General features: G+C 43.3%; 1 protein-coding gene across 2 annotated transcripts in view; it reads left to right on the forward strand.

The window, feature by feature from the left end:
- CTXN3 (cortexin 3) overlaps window positions 1-17,578 on the forward strand; it is a 417,629-nt gene that overhangs the window by 358,960 nt on the left and 41,091 nt on the right. The window lies entirely within an intron of this gene.

Here is a 17,578-nt window from a genome sequence, read left to right on the forward strand (position 1 = left end):
ACCACCCCGACCTAGACAGGTGAAACATACAAACACATGATACAAGTAAACACACCACTGCTTCACAGACCACAGGCAGGATACTATCAGTGGGAGAGACCTGTCAAGTCTAATCTTGAAACAAAGACATCAATGTCCCTTGTGGGACACCCCATAAAATTAATGATCATCAGAGTCAGTCCCTGTAATGATTTATCCAACCAGGCTGTATACGTACACGGACCAGTAGGTTGTGCAAGCCTGATGACCCATGGGTCGACACAACGTATGAGATGGGTCCTGACACGTGGAGAGTGGGCAGTGTGTAGTGGTGTGGTTAGACCCCATCTGCACCCACAGTAAGGATGAGTGCTGTAGAGGAGGGGTAGGTGGGGGAACTATGGGTATGCAATTCTGGGCCTAGGCGTGCACGTGTTGGCTGGTGCAGTTGTATTAGGACCGCCCCGTGGATGTAAGTAATATTGCGAATTGGGCAGCACTTACGCCCATACCTCTCAACCCCTAAGAGCAAAACCACTGTACAGAACCTAAACTATTGGGGGGACAAATAGGGACAGAAAGCACATATTCCACTTACAACCTTAGAAAGCTGATAGAATAATAGGTTATGCATTAGCATGACTCGGCTGAAGGATGTGGGGTCCTAAACCCAATTACTTGTCTGTATTTAATAGTGTCAGTTCCCAGGTATTTGCCAGACAAATGCAGATTGTATGAGGAACACACCAATAGTATGAAGCAAACTCTAGACAGGCCATGTATTCTGTACAGTTGACAAGCATGCTTATGCCTAACGGGCAACCATTCCCGATATGGGTCCCACCACAGCACAGTCCAGTTTACATGGCTAAGTATGGTATAACCATATGTGTTGTTGCATAACCCACTACACAACACCTACGAACACATGGTCACAACACACCACTGCAGGCATGTAAACCAATGTAATAGGCATCACAAGGTATTATTGTAGTCCTCACCCCCACCCAGGGGTGTGAGTGTCTGACGCAAACATCAAATGCAGTGCATATGCACAGCTGTTGTCGTAGACAACATGGCCAGCTGTGGACATTCCCTGCAGCCATCCTGCACATCCCTGGATAATCCCCCTACTAGCACCCCCCTTGGTGCCCCATGCACACCACGTACCTATCAGCCCCTGTTCCATTTCTACTAATGTCTATGGGTACATGTAGGTGACACCCTATTCCCCCACTATATCACCAGTATCTGGAATCCCAACCCACATGTAGTATCACAGCTGTCCCACAGGACACATGTAACTAACACATGAAGGAACACCACAAGCACACCTGGAGCAGCACAGGCTCACCACCTTGCAAACCTCCCCACCTCACACTCTATACCGCTACATCAACTAGTGATACTGACACCTCTTGCCCTGCCTCGCATACAAATCCCAACATCTGACATACCTTCCCTATTGCTCCCCATCCAATTATACCTATGGGCTACTATACAGTTACAATGTCACCCCCACTACCTACCTGCCTACTCCCTAGCTATTCGCCTCTACTGTACCACACAGGTATGGTATAACTACACCTACCCTGAATACCTGCATGTAACCTATCCAGACCTGTGAAACAGGAATCCTACCTCACTTAAACTGACCTTTGTCAACAGTCATACCTGACATGTAAACCTGACCTTAGCATGGATAATACTGACAGTTCAACGTAAACTAAGCATGATTAATGGGGGATGTAGCTATGTTATGTCTGTTACCCTCTATGAATGTGAACACCCCAGTATTAATTGGGATACGTAGCTGGGGTCAATGTAGAGCTATACACCCCGGGCCACTGGTGACAATGGACAAGCATACAGTCCGACTGTCTCGGCTGACAGATGTGAACAAAATGCACAATGTTGTGCATGTGTATGCGGGGGCAAGCGGGTGTAAGCCTGTTTGGCCGCCGGTATGTGAGTACCACACTGGTGAAGCAATGTAGAGGCTGAGTGCAAGACGCCACAACCAGAGGTTAGTAATGCTGTGCTTCGCAAAAACAAGCGCATACCCACCTACAAATGTTCTACAGTGCCTTAGGCAAAATATAGCCAACAGCTGTTGTTGTGGCCATTAACAAAATAATCTGCACTGCCAGGTTGCAAACCCCCAACCCTGCACACTATAGTTGAAGTGAGTTCCACTAAGCCATGGTGGATACACATTCAGCTGCTGTGATCACAAACACATCATCCAGCACAGGCATCCAACAGTATAGGAGATGTATATAATTATGTAGATGTATGTGTGTATGTATGTACAGATATAATATATATATATATATATATATATATATATATATATATACACACACACACACACACACACACACACACACACACACACATACATATATATATATATATATATATATATATATATATATATATATATATATATATGAAGAATGAACGTTGTGACAATAAAGCATACAAAAAGAATGAGAAGGAAAACTACAGCAACTCCTGTTTTAGTTTGTGCTGTCATCTTATGTCATATCAAGCTGGGCAGGGGTGAGCAAATCATTGCTTCTCAAACCACAGGCAGGATACTACCAGTGGGAGTAACATTGTCCACCTGCTGTCTACCTTACAAACAATTACAGGGTCAGTGTAGAGCTCTACACCCTGGGCCACTGCTGACAATGGACAAGCATACCGTGGGTTGTTTGGACTTCCAACCATTACACAAGCCAGGGCAGGTATGTTCAAGGACTAAAAGGTTTGGAGAGCCTGATGATACATGGGTTGAGACAACATACGTGTAGGGTCCCTAACGCTGGGGAGAGGGCAATATGTGGAGGTGTGTTATGGCTGGGATAGCAACTGGAGAATGGATGGTTTGTGTGTATGTGGAACTCGGGTGGGGTGGAGGAACCATGGGTATGAAATATGGATCCAGGCATGTCAGGGTTGGATGGCCCGGTTCTTATTGGACTGCCTCGTGGAGGTCAGCAAGTTTGTTATAAATATATATGCATGCACACATACATACATCTATATGTAGAAGTACATTCCCTGTACCACATCCATTCCTTTTGCAGACATAAATAACATGAAATTGCCCCTACAAACCTCGACAGTAGATAGAATAATAGGTTGTGCATAACCATAAAAGTAATAGGTTCATAGGTAGGTACTAGGCTATCTGCCAAAGGGCATTTATAAGCCTAGGCAAGGTGTGTCAGCTCACACCACCCCATTGATCAATTTACTGGGCCTCTGTCAAGCAGAGCTATTAAATTGATCCCAGAATGTCCCAATCTTTGACCCCCCACCCCCAATTATATTTGGCTTTGGCTAGACTTCCTACATTAAGAGGTTGAGAAGTATGATTCTCGTGTATGTTTAGTTGTGTTGTTTGGCCTCTAAGGCTCAAGTCATAACTGAATGGAGTCCTGACTCGTTGGAACAGTCTGCATACTCGGTTAACAGATGTTAAATAAACATTTATTTATAGTCCAGTACAGAAAAGATGGTGACCCCCTTCTCTTCAGTGTGGCTTGTATATCCCGACTCAATTTTATGCCAAATGCATGGCCTTTGTAATTGTAACAGTGCAGGCCTTACTTAGACTGTCATGAAATGGTTGCCATCTATATATATATATATATATATATATATATATATATATATATATATATGTGTGTGTGTGTGTGTCTTTGCGACATTTCCATGATTCTGCTGGGATATAAACTTCCAAGGCAAAATAAGCTGTTGTTTTGTTTCCGTTGTATATTGCAGTACTATAGTATTAGAATTAGGAGAAGATAGAGGGAAGGGACGAATCTGCAATAATTCAGAGTTGTGCATTTAGTTTCAAAGTTAGTGCTGTTCTCAAAAGAATAAAATGTGAGGACTTTCCCATTATGAAATAATTGAATCCTTCCTGTGATTTGCCGGCTACGTCAAAGCCAATCACTAAACTGGTCCTATTTATAATATAATGTTGCCAAACTCATACATCATTGATTTACATTTGTAATGTGTGTGTTATCATATAGTCTTAGTTATAAATTTATTTTAGTGTCTTGTTAACTGGAGTAACAAAGTAATGAAGTATAGATTCTAATCTTGAAATAAAGACGTGCGTCCCAGGTAGGACAACCCAAACATTGGGAATAGTGTCCTATTGGTCACTCATGTCACCAATGTTTGTGGTCTAAAAGGTTGGGATGTCTGAGGATACTTGGATTGAGTCAACACAGAGGAGTAGGGAGTGGCTAATGTGTAGTGGTGTGGATACACAGTATTTCCAACTGGAGAATGGACGACTGTGTCAGTGATGAGTTGGGGTGGGTGTTTGGGGAACTAGGATCCATGGGTATATGGGTATATATGCAAATGAAGCAGCACAGCAATAGTGCAGTGGTTAGTACACCTGCCTAACGAACAGACATTTCTGGTTCGAGTCCCACTACAACACATATCATTTTCCATGTGAAAGCTGTATATGAACATATTTGTACATCTTTTTGCCGTAAAACCTAATTAATAACATTGAAATATGAACTGGAGTACTGCATGAAATGCACATGTGAAGTGTCAGTGTCATAATGTATTTAGGCAGTAGTAAGCAGGTTTAAGCACAAATAAGCAGTAGTAAGCGTGTTTAAGTGTGTTTGCGTGGGGGTAAGCACTGCTAAAGTCTGGTTACAGTTTCTTATACTCAGTTACCTGCTGAATTGCTTAACCTTTGTAGGCATTGCTTAGCTCTGCAGAAACCCACGCAACCTTGCTTACAACTGCTTAAGAGTGCCTCAATCACTCTGTAGCCAATGTCCCTTGTTCTGCTCAGCAGCAAAACAAACTGCTTTTCCAAGGCTCGAACCCAGAACCCTGTACTCAATACACAAAGTGATTTACCACTAAACCATGGCAAATATACATAACCTAAAGTTTGCACAAACATACCCTGCAGCACAATCAGTCAACAGCACAGGTAATGTATTATTATGACACCACATAGGTTCATAGGTTCATAGGAAGGTACTAGGCTATTGGCCCTAGGGCCTATATAAGCCTAGCCAAAAATGTACCCTGGCTTTCGCCACCCAAGAAAATTATTTTCCTGTGCCCTTGTCAAGCAGAGCCACAGAAGTGATCCCCGGGGTCATTAACATAACCTGTTAATACAAGAAGTCTGGACAAAGTATGCCACACTGTGGGTACAAATAGGGATATATGTCAACTAATGATCTGATACACTCAAAATGTTGCTAGTTACACAGTTATATGTATTAGAACACATATATAGAAGGAGATGAAGTCTGAAACACAAAAGTGTTGCCACTAGTTACTGACTTCAATGCTGTGATCATCCATGACAATTGCCAAGTGAATGAGGAACAGGCCAAAATATGAACCGAACATGCATGGACATATGGACAGATATATCTGTAAATGTAGACAGATAGACAGCTATATGTAGATATATATATATATATATATATATATATATATATATATATATATATATATTAATATATGACTCACAAATAATTATAAAACAGCACTTGTATATAGATACATACATATGTTCATACATATGTATATATATATATATATATATATATATATATATATATATATATATATATATATATATATATATATACATATATATATATATATATATATATATATATATATATATATATACAGATGTATATATCTATAGATACATATATATATATATATATATATATATATATATATATATATATACATATATCTATAGAGAGAGAGAGAGAGACATATGAGATATATATAGGTAAATACACATATACACACACAAAAGGTATCAGTAGCCATACATATGTAGAAGTAGTGTGGAAGTACTGGGTGCAAAGTATATCCCTCAGCCACAAGCCCCTCAACTAGCACCTGTGAAATGTGTGGTGTGGCAACCATTCCCAGAAATGGGAATACTGACATTAAACATATACCCACCCACAAATCAAAGGACATGACACGACACACAGGTATGCATACATAGATAACCTGTATTCCTGTACTATATAATAATGTATGCCAGTACTGACATTACATAAGGTTTGAAATATGTAATCAGTCATGAATGCAAGGCCCACACAAAACAGTAGATGCAAGCAATGCGTGTGTGTGTATATATATATATATATATATATATATATATATATATATACCATACAGGAACAGGATTTGCCTTCAGGATACGTAAGAATCAACAATTACAGATGTAGTTCAGCAGACTCCAATTACACCCTGTAGTCAAGCCCTAGGGGGAAAGGTAGCACTTGTGTTAATGTCACAGTATCTTGTACATATCATTGCTTAACCTAACACCTCACTATCACACTGAATTACCCTCATCTTAACAGTTATATCACTCGAAAGGTGCCATAGCCTAGTTAATGGCATAGAACCCCCTCCCCCCCATAAAAGGCTGTACAAGGGCAAGGAACACTGTATACCACACACTTACCTCAGGAATGTACACGGGCACAAATGTGTTCACCAGCTGTTGCCCCCATATATACGGACATGGCCCAATGGTTGGTGTGGGAGTCCATGACATGACTGGGATAATAGCAGTAATTCTAGCAGTAAATAATGATAGGCCATTACCTAACAACCCTTCCTGTATCACAGCAGGACAAAGACTGGCATGAATGTGAAGGACAGAGGCAGGAACATAGGGCCATATTTGCATTATTGCTGTTATAACACCCTGGAAATTGTTGGTGTTACAGGATTTGTTGCAGCATACCCTTATGCAGGGATACAACATTGAAATACGAATGGATGTAGCCATGTACTGATAGCACTCAACAGACAGAATGCCACAGATATATTTGGGAAAATACCTGTGTGGTGCACAGACAAAACCTAACAGCCAATCACCCTGGTATCATATGGATAGGCCTACAGTTGAGAGCTATGCAGACAGACAACATTCCATGAAATAGTACCATGTACACAGAAACCCTGTAAGAGCAGCAAGATACATTGCACACAACAACACTACTCACACTGTCTGTAGGTCTGGAACCTTACCCAAATGTGGATATGGCCTGTGTCTGCAGGTTCTGCTGTAAGAGGTATTGCTACCTGCTGTCATTAAAACTGATGTCCACACACAGGAAGGATGTCTTCCATTCTGTAAATGTGAAGGGACAACACCCACAGAAGGCAGCAATTTATAGAACAGGGTTGCCATGACAGTGGTTATCTGAAGTACTACACAGCAGGCTGCATGCAATTAGCAACTGGTGGAAACTGACTGGTGCAGAGGCCACCACCTGATCATGTGCAATACAAACAAAAGTATGCTGAAATCTATTCAAACCAGCTCAATCACTCTACTGGAGAGACTGAGAGAGAGAGAGAAGAAAAAAAAAAACATGTCAAGAAGGTTCACAAAGCTCAGGGTTGTGTTACAGCGGAAACAACATAACAGGTATGTGAAACAGATATGCTTTTACTGGCATGTAGTATATGGCATAGAATAATAGCATGTATACTGTGAAAGGATGTATATGTGCCATCAGTACATGTTCCTGTAATGATGTTGTGTTCAACAACTGCACTGGACAGTAGTATTAGTCCCTGTGGGCAGTGGGACATACCTGTCAAATGTGCAGACCAGCAGTGAATGGCAAGGATGTGACCCATGATATCTGTGTTCTGAAAATTACTGTGGTCAACGGCTGGTGGGGGTATTAATACTGCCATGATAGACACATGGGTGAGAGACCACACCACTTGCAGGACAGTCATGTTAAAGTGTAGCATAGCATGCCCACACTGCCATAGCAGTATAATATGCTTATCTAAAGTTTGTCACCATATATAACCCCATAATGTTAGTCTATGTTCACATGTGACACCTGTCTGTGTTGCAGCAAGGCAGAACAGTTCAGCTGTGAAGTAAAGAGGGTACATGAGTGTGGTCCAGATGTTTGTACACACCCCACATATTCACAGCTGTGTATGTGTACAGAACCTCAGACAGTTATACATTTATATATGTATATAAACAGCACAAAATGATATGTACACATATATGAACATATGTATATATATATATATATATATATATATATATATATATATATATATATATGTATAAAGACAGATATATGTGTGTGTATGTCGACATATACATATATATATATATATATATATATATATATATATATATATATATATATATATATACACACAGAGAGAGACAGAGATATATATATATATATATATATATATATATATATATATATATATATATATAGATATATATATATATATATATATATATATATATATATATATATATATATATTTATAAAAATAAATATACATGTCAATACATTTTCTCTGCCATGACATGTGTGAGAGAACATCGCACATCAATACACAATATACCTACACACCAGTACATGGCTGCAAGATGGAGTGTGGAGTGAGGTGTGTAACCCAAGTTGGGAACACATTGCAATTGTATGGGATAGTGGGGCATATATGTTGGTGAAGGGTATTAGGCACATATTGGTATGTAGGTCTGGTTGGGTGACAAACAAGACAGCATACAGGGCTGGTATATGGTACATGTGGTGGTTAAACACTGTGGACGGGTAGTTACATTTGGAATGTGGAGGCCATTGAGCCCCAACATGGGAACAAAGAGAACATGGTGGCCACCCATGGACAGTCATGACAGCATCTACATGGACATAAAGGTGCCTGGGTTGTTTGCTGGGCAGGAAGGACATGCATGTCGAACTTTGTGTATGTGTACTGCATGCCTCCAGGTGATGTAGCACATACCCCATGTCACTGTGGACCTCCCTATGCCCAATGCCCGTGACCTACCTGGGTGACAGACACATGTCTGTGTGTGCTCCATGGGGGGGGACACCATCCCCTGAGGAGGTTCCACATGAAGGTATTGATGGAACAGTAGAAAATAAGGTTCCATGGTGGGCCGTGGATGTGATGTGGACTGATAACGTGCACATTAGGTTGGAGTGGTGTTCCTGCTGGCAAATAACCCCTACACATACTGGTGTGTAACTGTCATGGGACATATGTGGGCTGTAATAGTCCACACAATCAAAGAAATGTCCAACAGCATGCATAGATATCCCCAATACTACAGAATGGCAGATGTGTAGCAATCACATAGCAGGCCTACCACATGCATATGTGGAAACATAGTGGCAGTGACAATGGCATGCAGGTGAAGTACCCTGTAACAGCCCTACAACTCTAGTGTCCCCACAGGGAGCATGTCTATAACCACATAGCAGAAGGTGTTGTACAATATAATATATGGCCCAATGGTACACATACCAGACACATACCAGTAGCATAGTGTGAACATTATGTTGGCGCTGATAGGGTGGCGGGAGACTGATATGTGTATTGTATTATGGTAAACTTGGCATATGAGTTGCTCAGACATATTTCCATCATTATGTCTTTCAGGGAATATGGCACATCTGAGAAACCCTGCATACAGTGCTGCTGAGGAAGAGATCATCATCACCAGCATGATCCACAACTATCAGCTGCTCTTCTCACAGACAAGCATGGACCAGCAGGAGAGAACAGCCATGTGGACTGATGTGGTCCACAGGGTGAATGAGGTGGGGTTGCACAGCCGAACCTATGAGCAGGTCCACCACCATTGTAGTGACCTGCTGCGGCAAGTATGATGTCATGCTGCTGCCATGTGGGGTGACCACCTCGGAACGGGGGGGGCATAACATTCATCCCCCCCTCACCAGAGTGGAGGAGCTGCTTTTCAGCCTGGTAGCACCTGCCCACCCACAAGAGCTCGAGACCTATATGGTCATGGAGGTGGGTGCTACTCACACACCACACATTTTGCATGCAGGTAAGGTTCCAGGGCATATCAGTAGACTACTGTATTGTGTGCATCTGTACAGGTAGACCATGCATGTGTGAGATGTGGGGTATATTGCTGTGTAGTACCGATAAGCAGTAATGCATAAACTGTAGTACTGTGGACTTCAGATTTGTTGTACTGTAATATTGCAGCCACCCTGTAGCAATGCCACAGCTGTGGCCACTGATATCAACTCTATCCCATGTCATTGTAGGTACCTCTGGGATACCAGCAAGGCAGCGGCCGGATGTCGGTGAGTATGGTTTAAGGTTATGCTTGGCAATTCACTGTGCATGTCATAGCTAAGGTGTAGGCCATATACACATCTAACACACCTACCCATAATGCATGCTGTACATGTGCACTGACACAGCACACACCTCACTAATGGGATTACCAGCCTCAAACACATGCAATACACAGTCCATCTCAGACAACTGTGGCTACACTCCAGTGCACATTGCCCAGGCATAGCTGACATCTGCCCAACATCCACAGCTATGTCATACACAGAGCAGTTGAACATGCTACATATAATGACATCCCACTCCCTCTGCTAACACATGCTCCAGGGTCCTAAACCTAATCAACACATTACAGAGAACATACTGGTGGGATAGGGCCCTGTCCTGGGGAATCACCACACTCTGGAACAGACTACCCATACATGTCAGGCAATGCTACTCATTGGCCCTCTTGACAGAAACACTTGCCAAATGGATGGGGAATGGGGAATACATCCTGGGTAGCATGTGTGTGCCACAGCCTGACAGGGGCACAGGGGAATAACATTAGTGGGTGGTGCATGGCAGGGAACCCCTGTGGCTAGGCTTATGTAGGCTCCAGGACCAATAGAACAGTACTCACCTTTGAACCTCTGTGTACCACAGGCAACATCAGCCAGGGTCCAATCATGGTCAATAATGGTCTCTAAACTCACCATAAGTAAAGTACAATGTCTGTGCGGTTGGTCTAATGGTAATCTACCAGTCATACATGCACCACTGATGATGACTTATGTGAATACACATCAAGCAGTCACTAAACACGTGTCCACACATGATCCAGGAACACACAGAGGCTGTGAGCAGCAAAGGAAACACACCTGACACACAGAGACACATCCTGCAATGGTGTGCACACCCATGAGATATGGTACACAGTACATGCCAGGGTGCTGAACGGATGCACAGCAATGCTGTGGACATGGGTGCAATGGGTTCCAGGGGGAGGGCCATCACCTACAAACAGAAGCCATGCATCACAGCCATGTAAAATGTTGGTAACGGGGATTGACTACAGTTGCACTGCATGCTGTTCAGCCCCACATGTCCTGCATGCTGACATGTGTGTATTTACAGGTATGTGTGTGATACTGTACTGCACCATCCCCTGCTATTGTGTGTGTTATGGGGTTGTGGGAGCTGTCTGTAGGTGCTGTCTGGTGTAGTGTATGGCTTGTCATGTATTTTGACTGCATGTGTGTATGTTTGTGTGTGTGTGGCCATGTCTGCAAGGTGTGTGTGTGTGTGTGTGTGTGTGTGTGTGTGTGTGTGTGTGTGTGTGTGTGTGTGTGTGTGTGTGTGTGTGTGTGTGTGTGTGTATTTACTGTTTAGTGGTGTTGTACAGGTCTTACAGTCTGTTCCCTGTTTTCCCCTCACAGGCGGCGAGGTGGGGCTGGGTCCACTCCGCAGGGAATCTGATGTCACTGATACAGACAGTGACCATGAAGATAGGTGTGTTGAGGCACAGGAAGGGTCATCAGGGGCTGCAGCTGGGTCACCAATTGACAACCCACATGTATCCGCACCATCCATGCACACAGTCACACTGCCCCTACACACCTCATCACCATTGGCCCTAGCTGAGGGACAGCCTATGGTTGGCATGGGCCAGGACAGTGTGGTATCTATGGCATATGTGTCAGGACACAACAGCCATAACCAGATGTCTGGTGGGGTATCACATAGGCAGATGTGCAGGGGTACTCATAGGGGCATTGCTGGACATCATGCACCTGGCAGACGTGCAACCCCTATTTCAACCACACGCATGTTCCAGACCATCATGGAGGCACAAGCACAAATGGAACGGTACACCAGGCAGGGTCTAAAGACACAGAGGGCTCATCACACATCTGTAACTGACAGCATCCATGACCTAGCAGGTGCTATCCATAATTACACTGAGGTCATGGATTGATGGTGGGGTGAGACATTGGAACTCATCCAAAATGTCATGTCCATGTGTCAGGACAGGGCAGGACAGTTGCGACGGCCATGTGGACATATGCCAGCAATACCAGCAGCTGGAGGTCGCCATGGACATCCAAACAGTCACATCCACTCTTGTAGTGGCAGTACAGCCCCAGCACTGTGGGGGGGGGGGGCTGTCCACAACCCGTCAGAGCAGACCATGTGCACGTGGCCCTGGCCAGTCCCAGGAGGGACCTGGATCCGGTGGATGTCTGTCAAACTCGGGGGACAGTACTCTTTCTGGCTCTGTACCTGATACTGCCTGTAGCACCCCTGCCAGGCACAGGTCCCATGTCCATGGCCGGAGATGGTGAACTGCAAACCCTGCCAGGTACAGTCTGCAGCTGTCCCACAATTCCCTGTATAGGGCAGCCACATGGAGGCACTGTGTGCTTGCAGATGCACACACAAACAATGAACCTAGGGCAACCACATACCTGCACACACAACATCACCAGTGGCCCATAACAATACTCAGCCCCCTCACACACACACATGTCAATTGTATGGCTCAGCCTAGGCCTCTGGCAAACCAACAACACACCCTCTGCATATGATGATACCTGTGCCACTGCCTGACATCTGTAACATTGATGCAGGGACAGGCTAACATGGTTCTGATGCACAGGGTGACTGTACAACAGTGTAGCAATGGAATGATGTGTAGCACATTGTCAGCAGTAAAGTGCAATGCTAATATCTTGGAAGGTATAGTTGTGCAGCCATGATGCATCCTAGCTTTAATTAACAATGTTGTATTGTTGTCACCAGTATCTGTTCAGATTGTGTTGTGTTTGTCCATATGCCACATGGCTGATGGGTGTAGTGGTGTCAGCAGGCCTTCTACAGTGGACACCAGTAAGTGTAGTGGGTGGTACACATGCCATGGCTGGGTACAACACACAGTGCCTTTGGTTAGGATGCAGTACAGATACAGTACTGTACACATGGAGGTATGTCCCTGTGCAGGTAACACATCTGTTGCACATGTAATCCCACCAAGACAGCATAGGCACAACCACACAGTGGTATATATGTAGTCTGCGATGTGGATGACATTGAACATGCTAACAGCAGGGTGTATGTTCCTCTCCCCACTCCACTGCGATCCTCACCTAAGTAATATGTGTGTGCCAATGCCGGTGGCATAGTCCTACCCTTAGGGGGCATGAGGCGCTCAACTACTGTGAATGGTGTAGACAACAACTAACAACCTGATTACATACAATGTACAGTATTACAGACAGCTATGTGGGGGAATAGATGCAACAGTAACTGCAATTATGGCAGTTGTGTCCACAACAGCCACACCCAGTGAATTATAGCAACCCCAGTAGTGCTGCACACCTTAACAGTGTGGAGCAGGGCATTGACACATCTATGACCTAAGAAGGACTGTATGCCCACGGGATGGTGCCTGTGGTATGTTGGCATATGCCAAGCAGTCCTGGTAGAAACATATCCTGTGAATGGAGGTAGATCCCGTAACAACTACACACATTCCTACAAGCAGGATAGTGTACAAAAGCCTGCTATGATGTACATAGGCACTGTGCACCTCCTAACCCTCATCTATACCTGTCATGATTGGGTTGAGGAGGTATACCGGGTTCAGGTTGTATTCTCTGCCTTTGACAAGTCCAATATTGGCAGGGTCCCATGTGTTGAGATAACCAGTGACATTGGCCATAGGTTCATTGATGGTATGTTCCATGTCCCTGCAGACCACGGTCATCTGGCTACCAGGTGGTATTTCCCAGATGACATGGTGGGTTTGTGGATGTCCTTGCCAACATTAGTGAAACCATTGTCAGGTGTAGGGCTATTGGATTGTATGAGGGATCCCAGCTACTTACTGAACCTGCCCAGGGGGTTCCCCCAACCATGACATGTCACTTGACTGTACTGCATGATATGTTAGCAATGTCAGCCTTACATCCTACAGGTGGGATGGAGTACTGTTAATGTGTACTGCCCTTGTAGTGTAGGGTCCTACTTATGGGATCTGCTAAGGTTGGTATTGTACTGCAGGCCAGATGTTTTTGGCTGGGGGGGATACCTATCCATGCCAGATGTATGGTGTTTGGGTCTCTCAAACCCATCAGTGGTGCATGTGGGCATATATGTTGTGGTTACATTCCCATTTCCATCTACAGATGTATTTCCATATATGTCTATATTGATATATATGTGTTCACCTTTGACAGGAGGACAATCATTCCTTTGAACGGCCCTTTCTGCAAACAGAAAGGAGTAACCCTTCATTTCTTACTGCACCACACTTCAGATAACTGCAGTTCTACAAGCACCTTTGCTGACACTTGAACTGCAAGTTGGAATACATATCGTACTGGTGGGGTGCATGACTCCCTGCACCCCCCCACTGGGGGGCCAGGCCCCCCACAACCCCCCTACTGTGATATACGGACTTCTAGAGTGCACTACAGTGGGGGATAGGCAAGTATTCCCCATCCCCACTGTAGTGGCATCCGCAACCAAATTGCCTAATCTGCAATGAGCGAATGCATACTGACATTCACACATTGCACATGCTATGCATGTATTGCAGGATTGTGCAATGTTGGGGACATACTTTAGGCCTACCAGCCTTCGGACACATGGACTTCTCCCTTTGAAAGGTGAGCCATATATATGCTAACATATATGCATTCCTAGTGCTGTCTATATGTGTACATGTGGATATATACATATATATCTATATCTATATCTATATCTATATATATATATATATATATATATATATATATATATATATATATAGATATTGTTGGCTGTATGCGTATCTATGTATATCTGTATGTATTGGCTTGTGTATATATATATATATATATACATATATATATATATATATATATATATATTATTATAGATATGTCTATACCTATATCTACATATATAGATATGTTATATCCATTCAATGATGAATATATATATATATATATATATATATATATATATATATATATATATATATACACACACACACACACACAAATACATCTACATGGTGGAATACATTCCCTGTAGTGTTGTACACCTAGACTGGATGATATGTATGTGGACACATCATAATTATGCATATCTGCCATGGCTTAGTGGTAAATCACTTTGTGTATGATGTGCAGGGTCCTAGTTACGAGCCTTCCAGGACCTGCTTATTTTGTTGCTGGGCAGAACACACAAACCTACTTATAACTGCTTTATGGTGCCTTAATCACTCTCTATCCAATGGGACGTTCTCTGGCCAGCAACCAATTAAACAACTCTGGCAAGGCTAACACCCTAGACAAACCAATGTACCACTAAGCCATGACAGGTACACAGCTATTCAATGTTTCAGAAACATATCAGCCAGTCCTGTCATGCAACAGTGCAGAGAATGTTTACCAACATCTAGAGGTCTGCATGTGTAACTATAGTGCAACCTTAACAGATACAACATACCCATATATGTATAGATACACATGTATTCAAATATATATGTTGTTTTACTACCTATATATATATATATATATATATATATATATATATATATATATATATATATTGCTATCTATGCACATATACATATATATCTGTTAGCAGGTAAATATATCTATATATGTATATATGGCCATACATCTGTAGATAGCAATTGCAGATTGACAAATACACCAATGTCTACATGCACCGTTAATGGGGTTGAGAGGCTCCACACAATATATGTCTTGTACGGATAGGCATCCCCCCACAGCCAAACACCTGTGCCCTGCAATACACTACCAAGTACAGTCCGCCTCCCACAGGACATGTAATATGTGTATGCCGTCGACATCCCCAGGATACGGATACACATACACATATGTGCTGATACAGATATACACATATATATATATATATATATATATATACATGAGACTACACATACACACGCAGATATATGTACAGTCAGATACGTATGTAGGAGGTGCACACAATATGGAACAGCCAGTATGCCTGCAGTTAACACCTGAACAACTGGACACTGTATGGGCTAAACATACAAATGTCAATCATTGCCTGCAGCATATACCCATAGAAAGGTCATAGTACAGACACCACACACAGGTTTGCAGAAATGGGACTCCTTTAATTGTGTACCATAACGGTTCTATATGCCATATCATACAGCTGTTCCAGTACTGACAACCATATAAACGGAGTACTGCAACTGTGAAACAGTTACACTTATACAGTAGTCTGGAACGGTTCACAACTGTTGCAGTCTAAGCCAAGCCCTTCAGAATGCACAATAGTGCTGACAGACTGGGCCACAGGGCACCACACAATCAACAGTATGTACTGCAGGTGTGTAGTTCAGCAGCCTCTAACTACACTCTGTACAATCTCCGTAGGAGGTAAAGATATTTTGTGATCCAATGGGCTGTACCTGGAACATATCAAGGCATAACACACAGAACAGTCTGTATTGTAGGGGGCATTAGGCTTGCAGTACCCCAAGTCATGTTAGTAGTTGCAATATAGGTGGAGTATACGGTACTGTACATCCACATACCTTGTGGCAGCTCACCCCTGATACCCCCACATTTGTAACAGCCTAGGTCATTTATGGTGCTCCCCAACTGGACTCAATAATACAAGACCATATACCACTGTTACATACACTGGCCTCTGCAGTGCATAAGGGCGCATATGTGTTGTGTAGGTGACGCCCACACATATATGGCCCCAGCCCCAGTGTATGTGTGGGGGATACAACAGCAGTGTACTAATGGCTGCAATGGCAGTGTGATATACTCACAGTCCACTACAGAACAACCCCCAACAGCATGACAAATGTGCAGAGCTTGGTATGTAGATGGGGGACAGAGGCTGGAACACAGGCATATATGTGGAACACTGCTGCCATACACTAAGCAAGGTGCTGGTGTTACAGGATAGTCTGAAACATACCCTTAGTCAGGGAATTGAGGTTAGATATATACATGGATGTAGCCATGTACCAGTAGCACACAACACACACACTGCCAGTGTCATATCTGACACAGGGCTTGTGTGGTGGAAGGACATCACATGATATGCATACCTCTCCCCAGCAAGAGGTAGGCCCACAGTAGTGACCTATGCAGACAGACTGCATTCCAAGGTACACTAGTATGTACAAACACACACACCTTGTAACACCAGTACTATGCGAAGCATTACACAACTCTACCCACAGTCTGTCTGTAGTTCCTGAACTTCCTACAAATGTGTCCGCTCTGAGTGTGCATGTTCTGCGAGAGGCATTGCTACCTGCTGACTGTATCACTGATGCCCACACACAGGACGGATGTACATCACACAGGAAATGTGAAGGGACCATGGCCACATGCTGTAGGGATTTATAGTGGGTGCTTGC

The sequence above is a fragment of the Protopterus annectens genome, chromosome 2.part0 (assembly GCF_019279795.1).
Source record: "Protopterus annectens isolate FY-2018-M chromosome 2.part0, PAN1.0, whole genome shotgun sequence".
In the NCBI taxonomy this organism is placed as follows: domain Eukaryota; kingdom Metazoa; phylum Chordata; order Ceratodontiformes; family Protopteridae; genus Protopterus; species Protopterus annectens.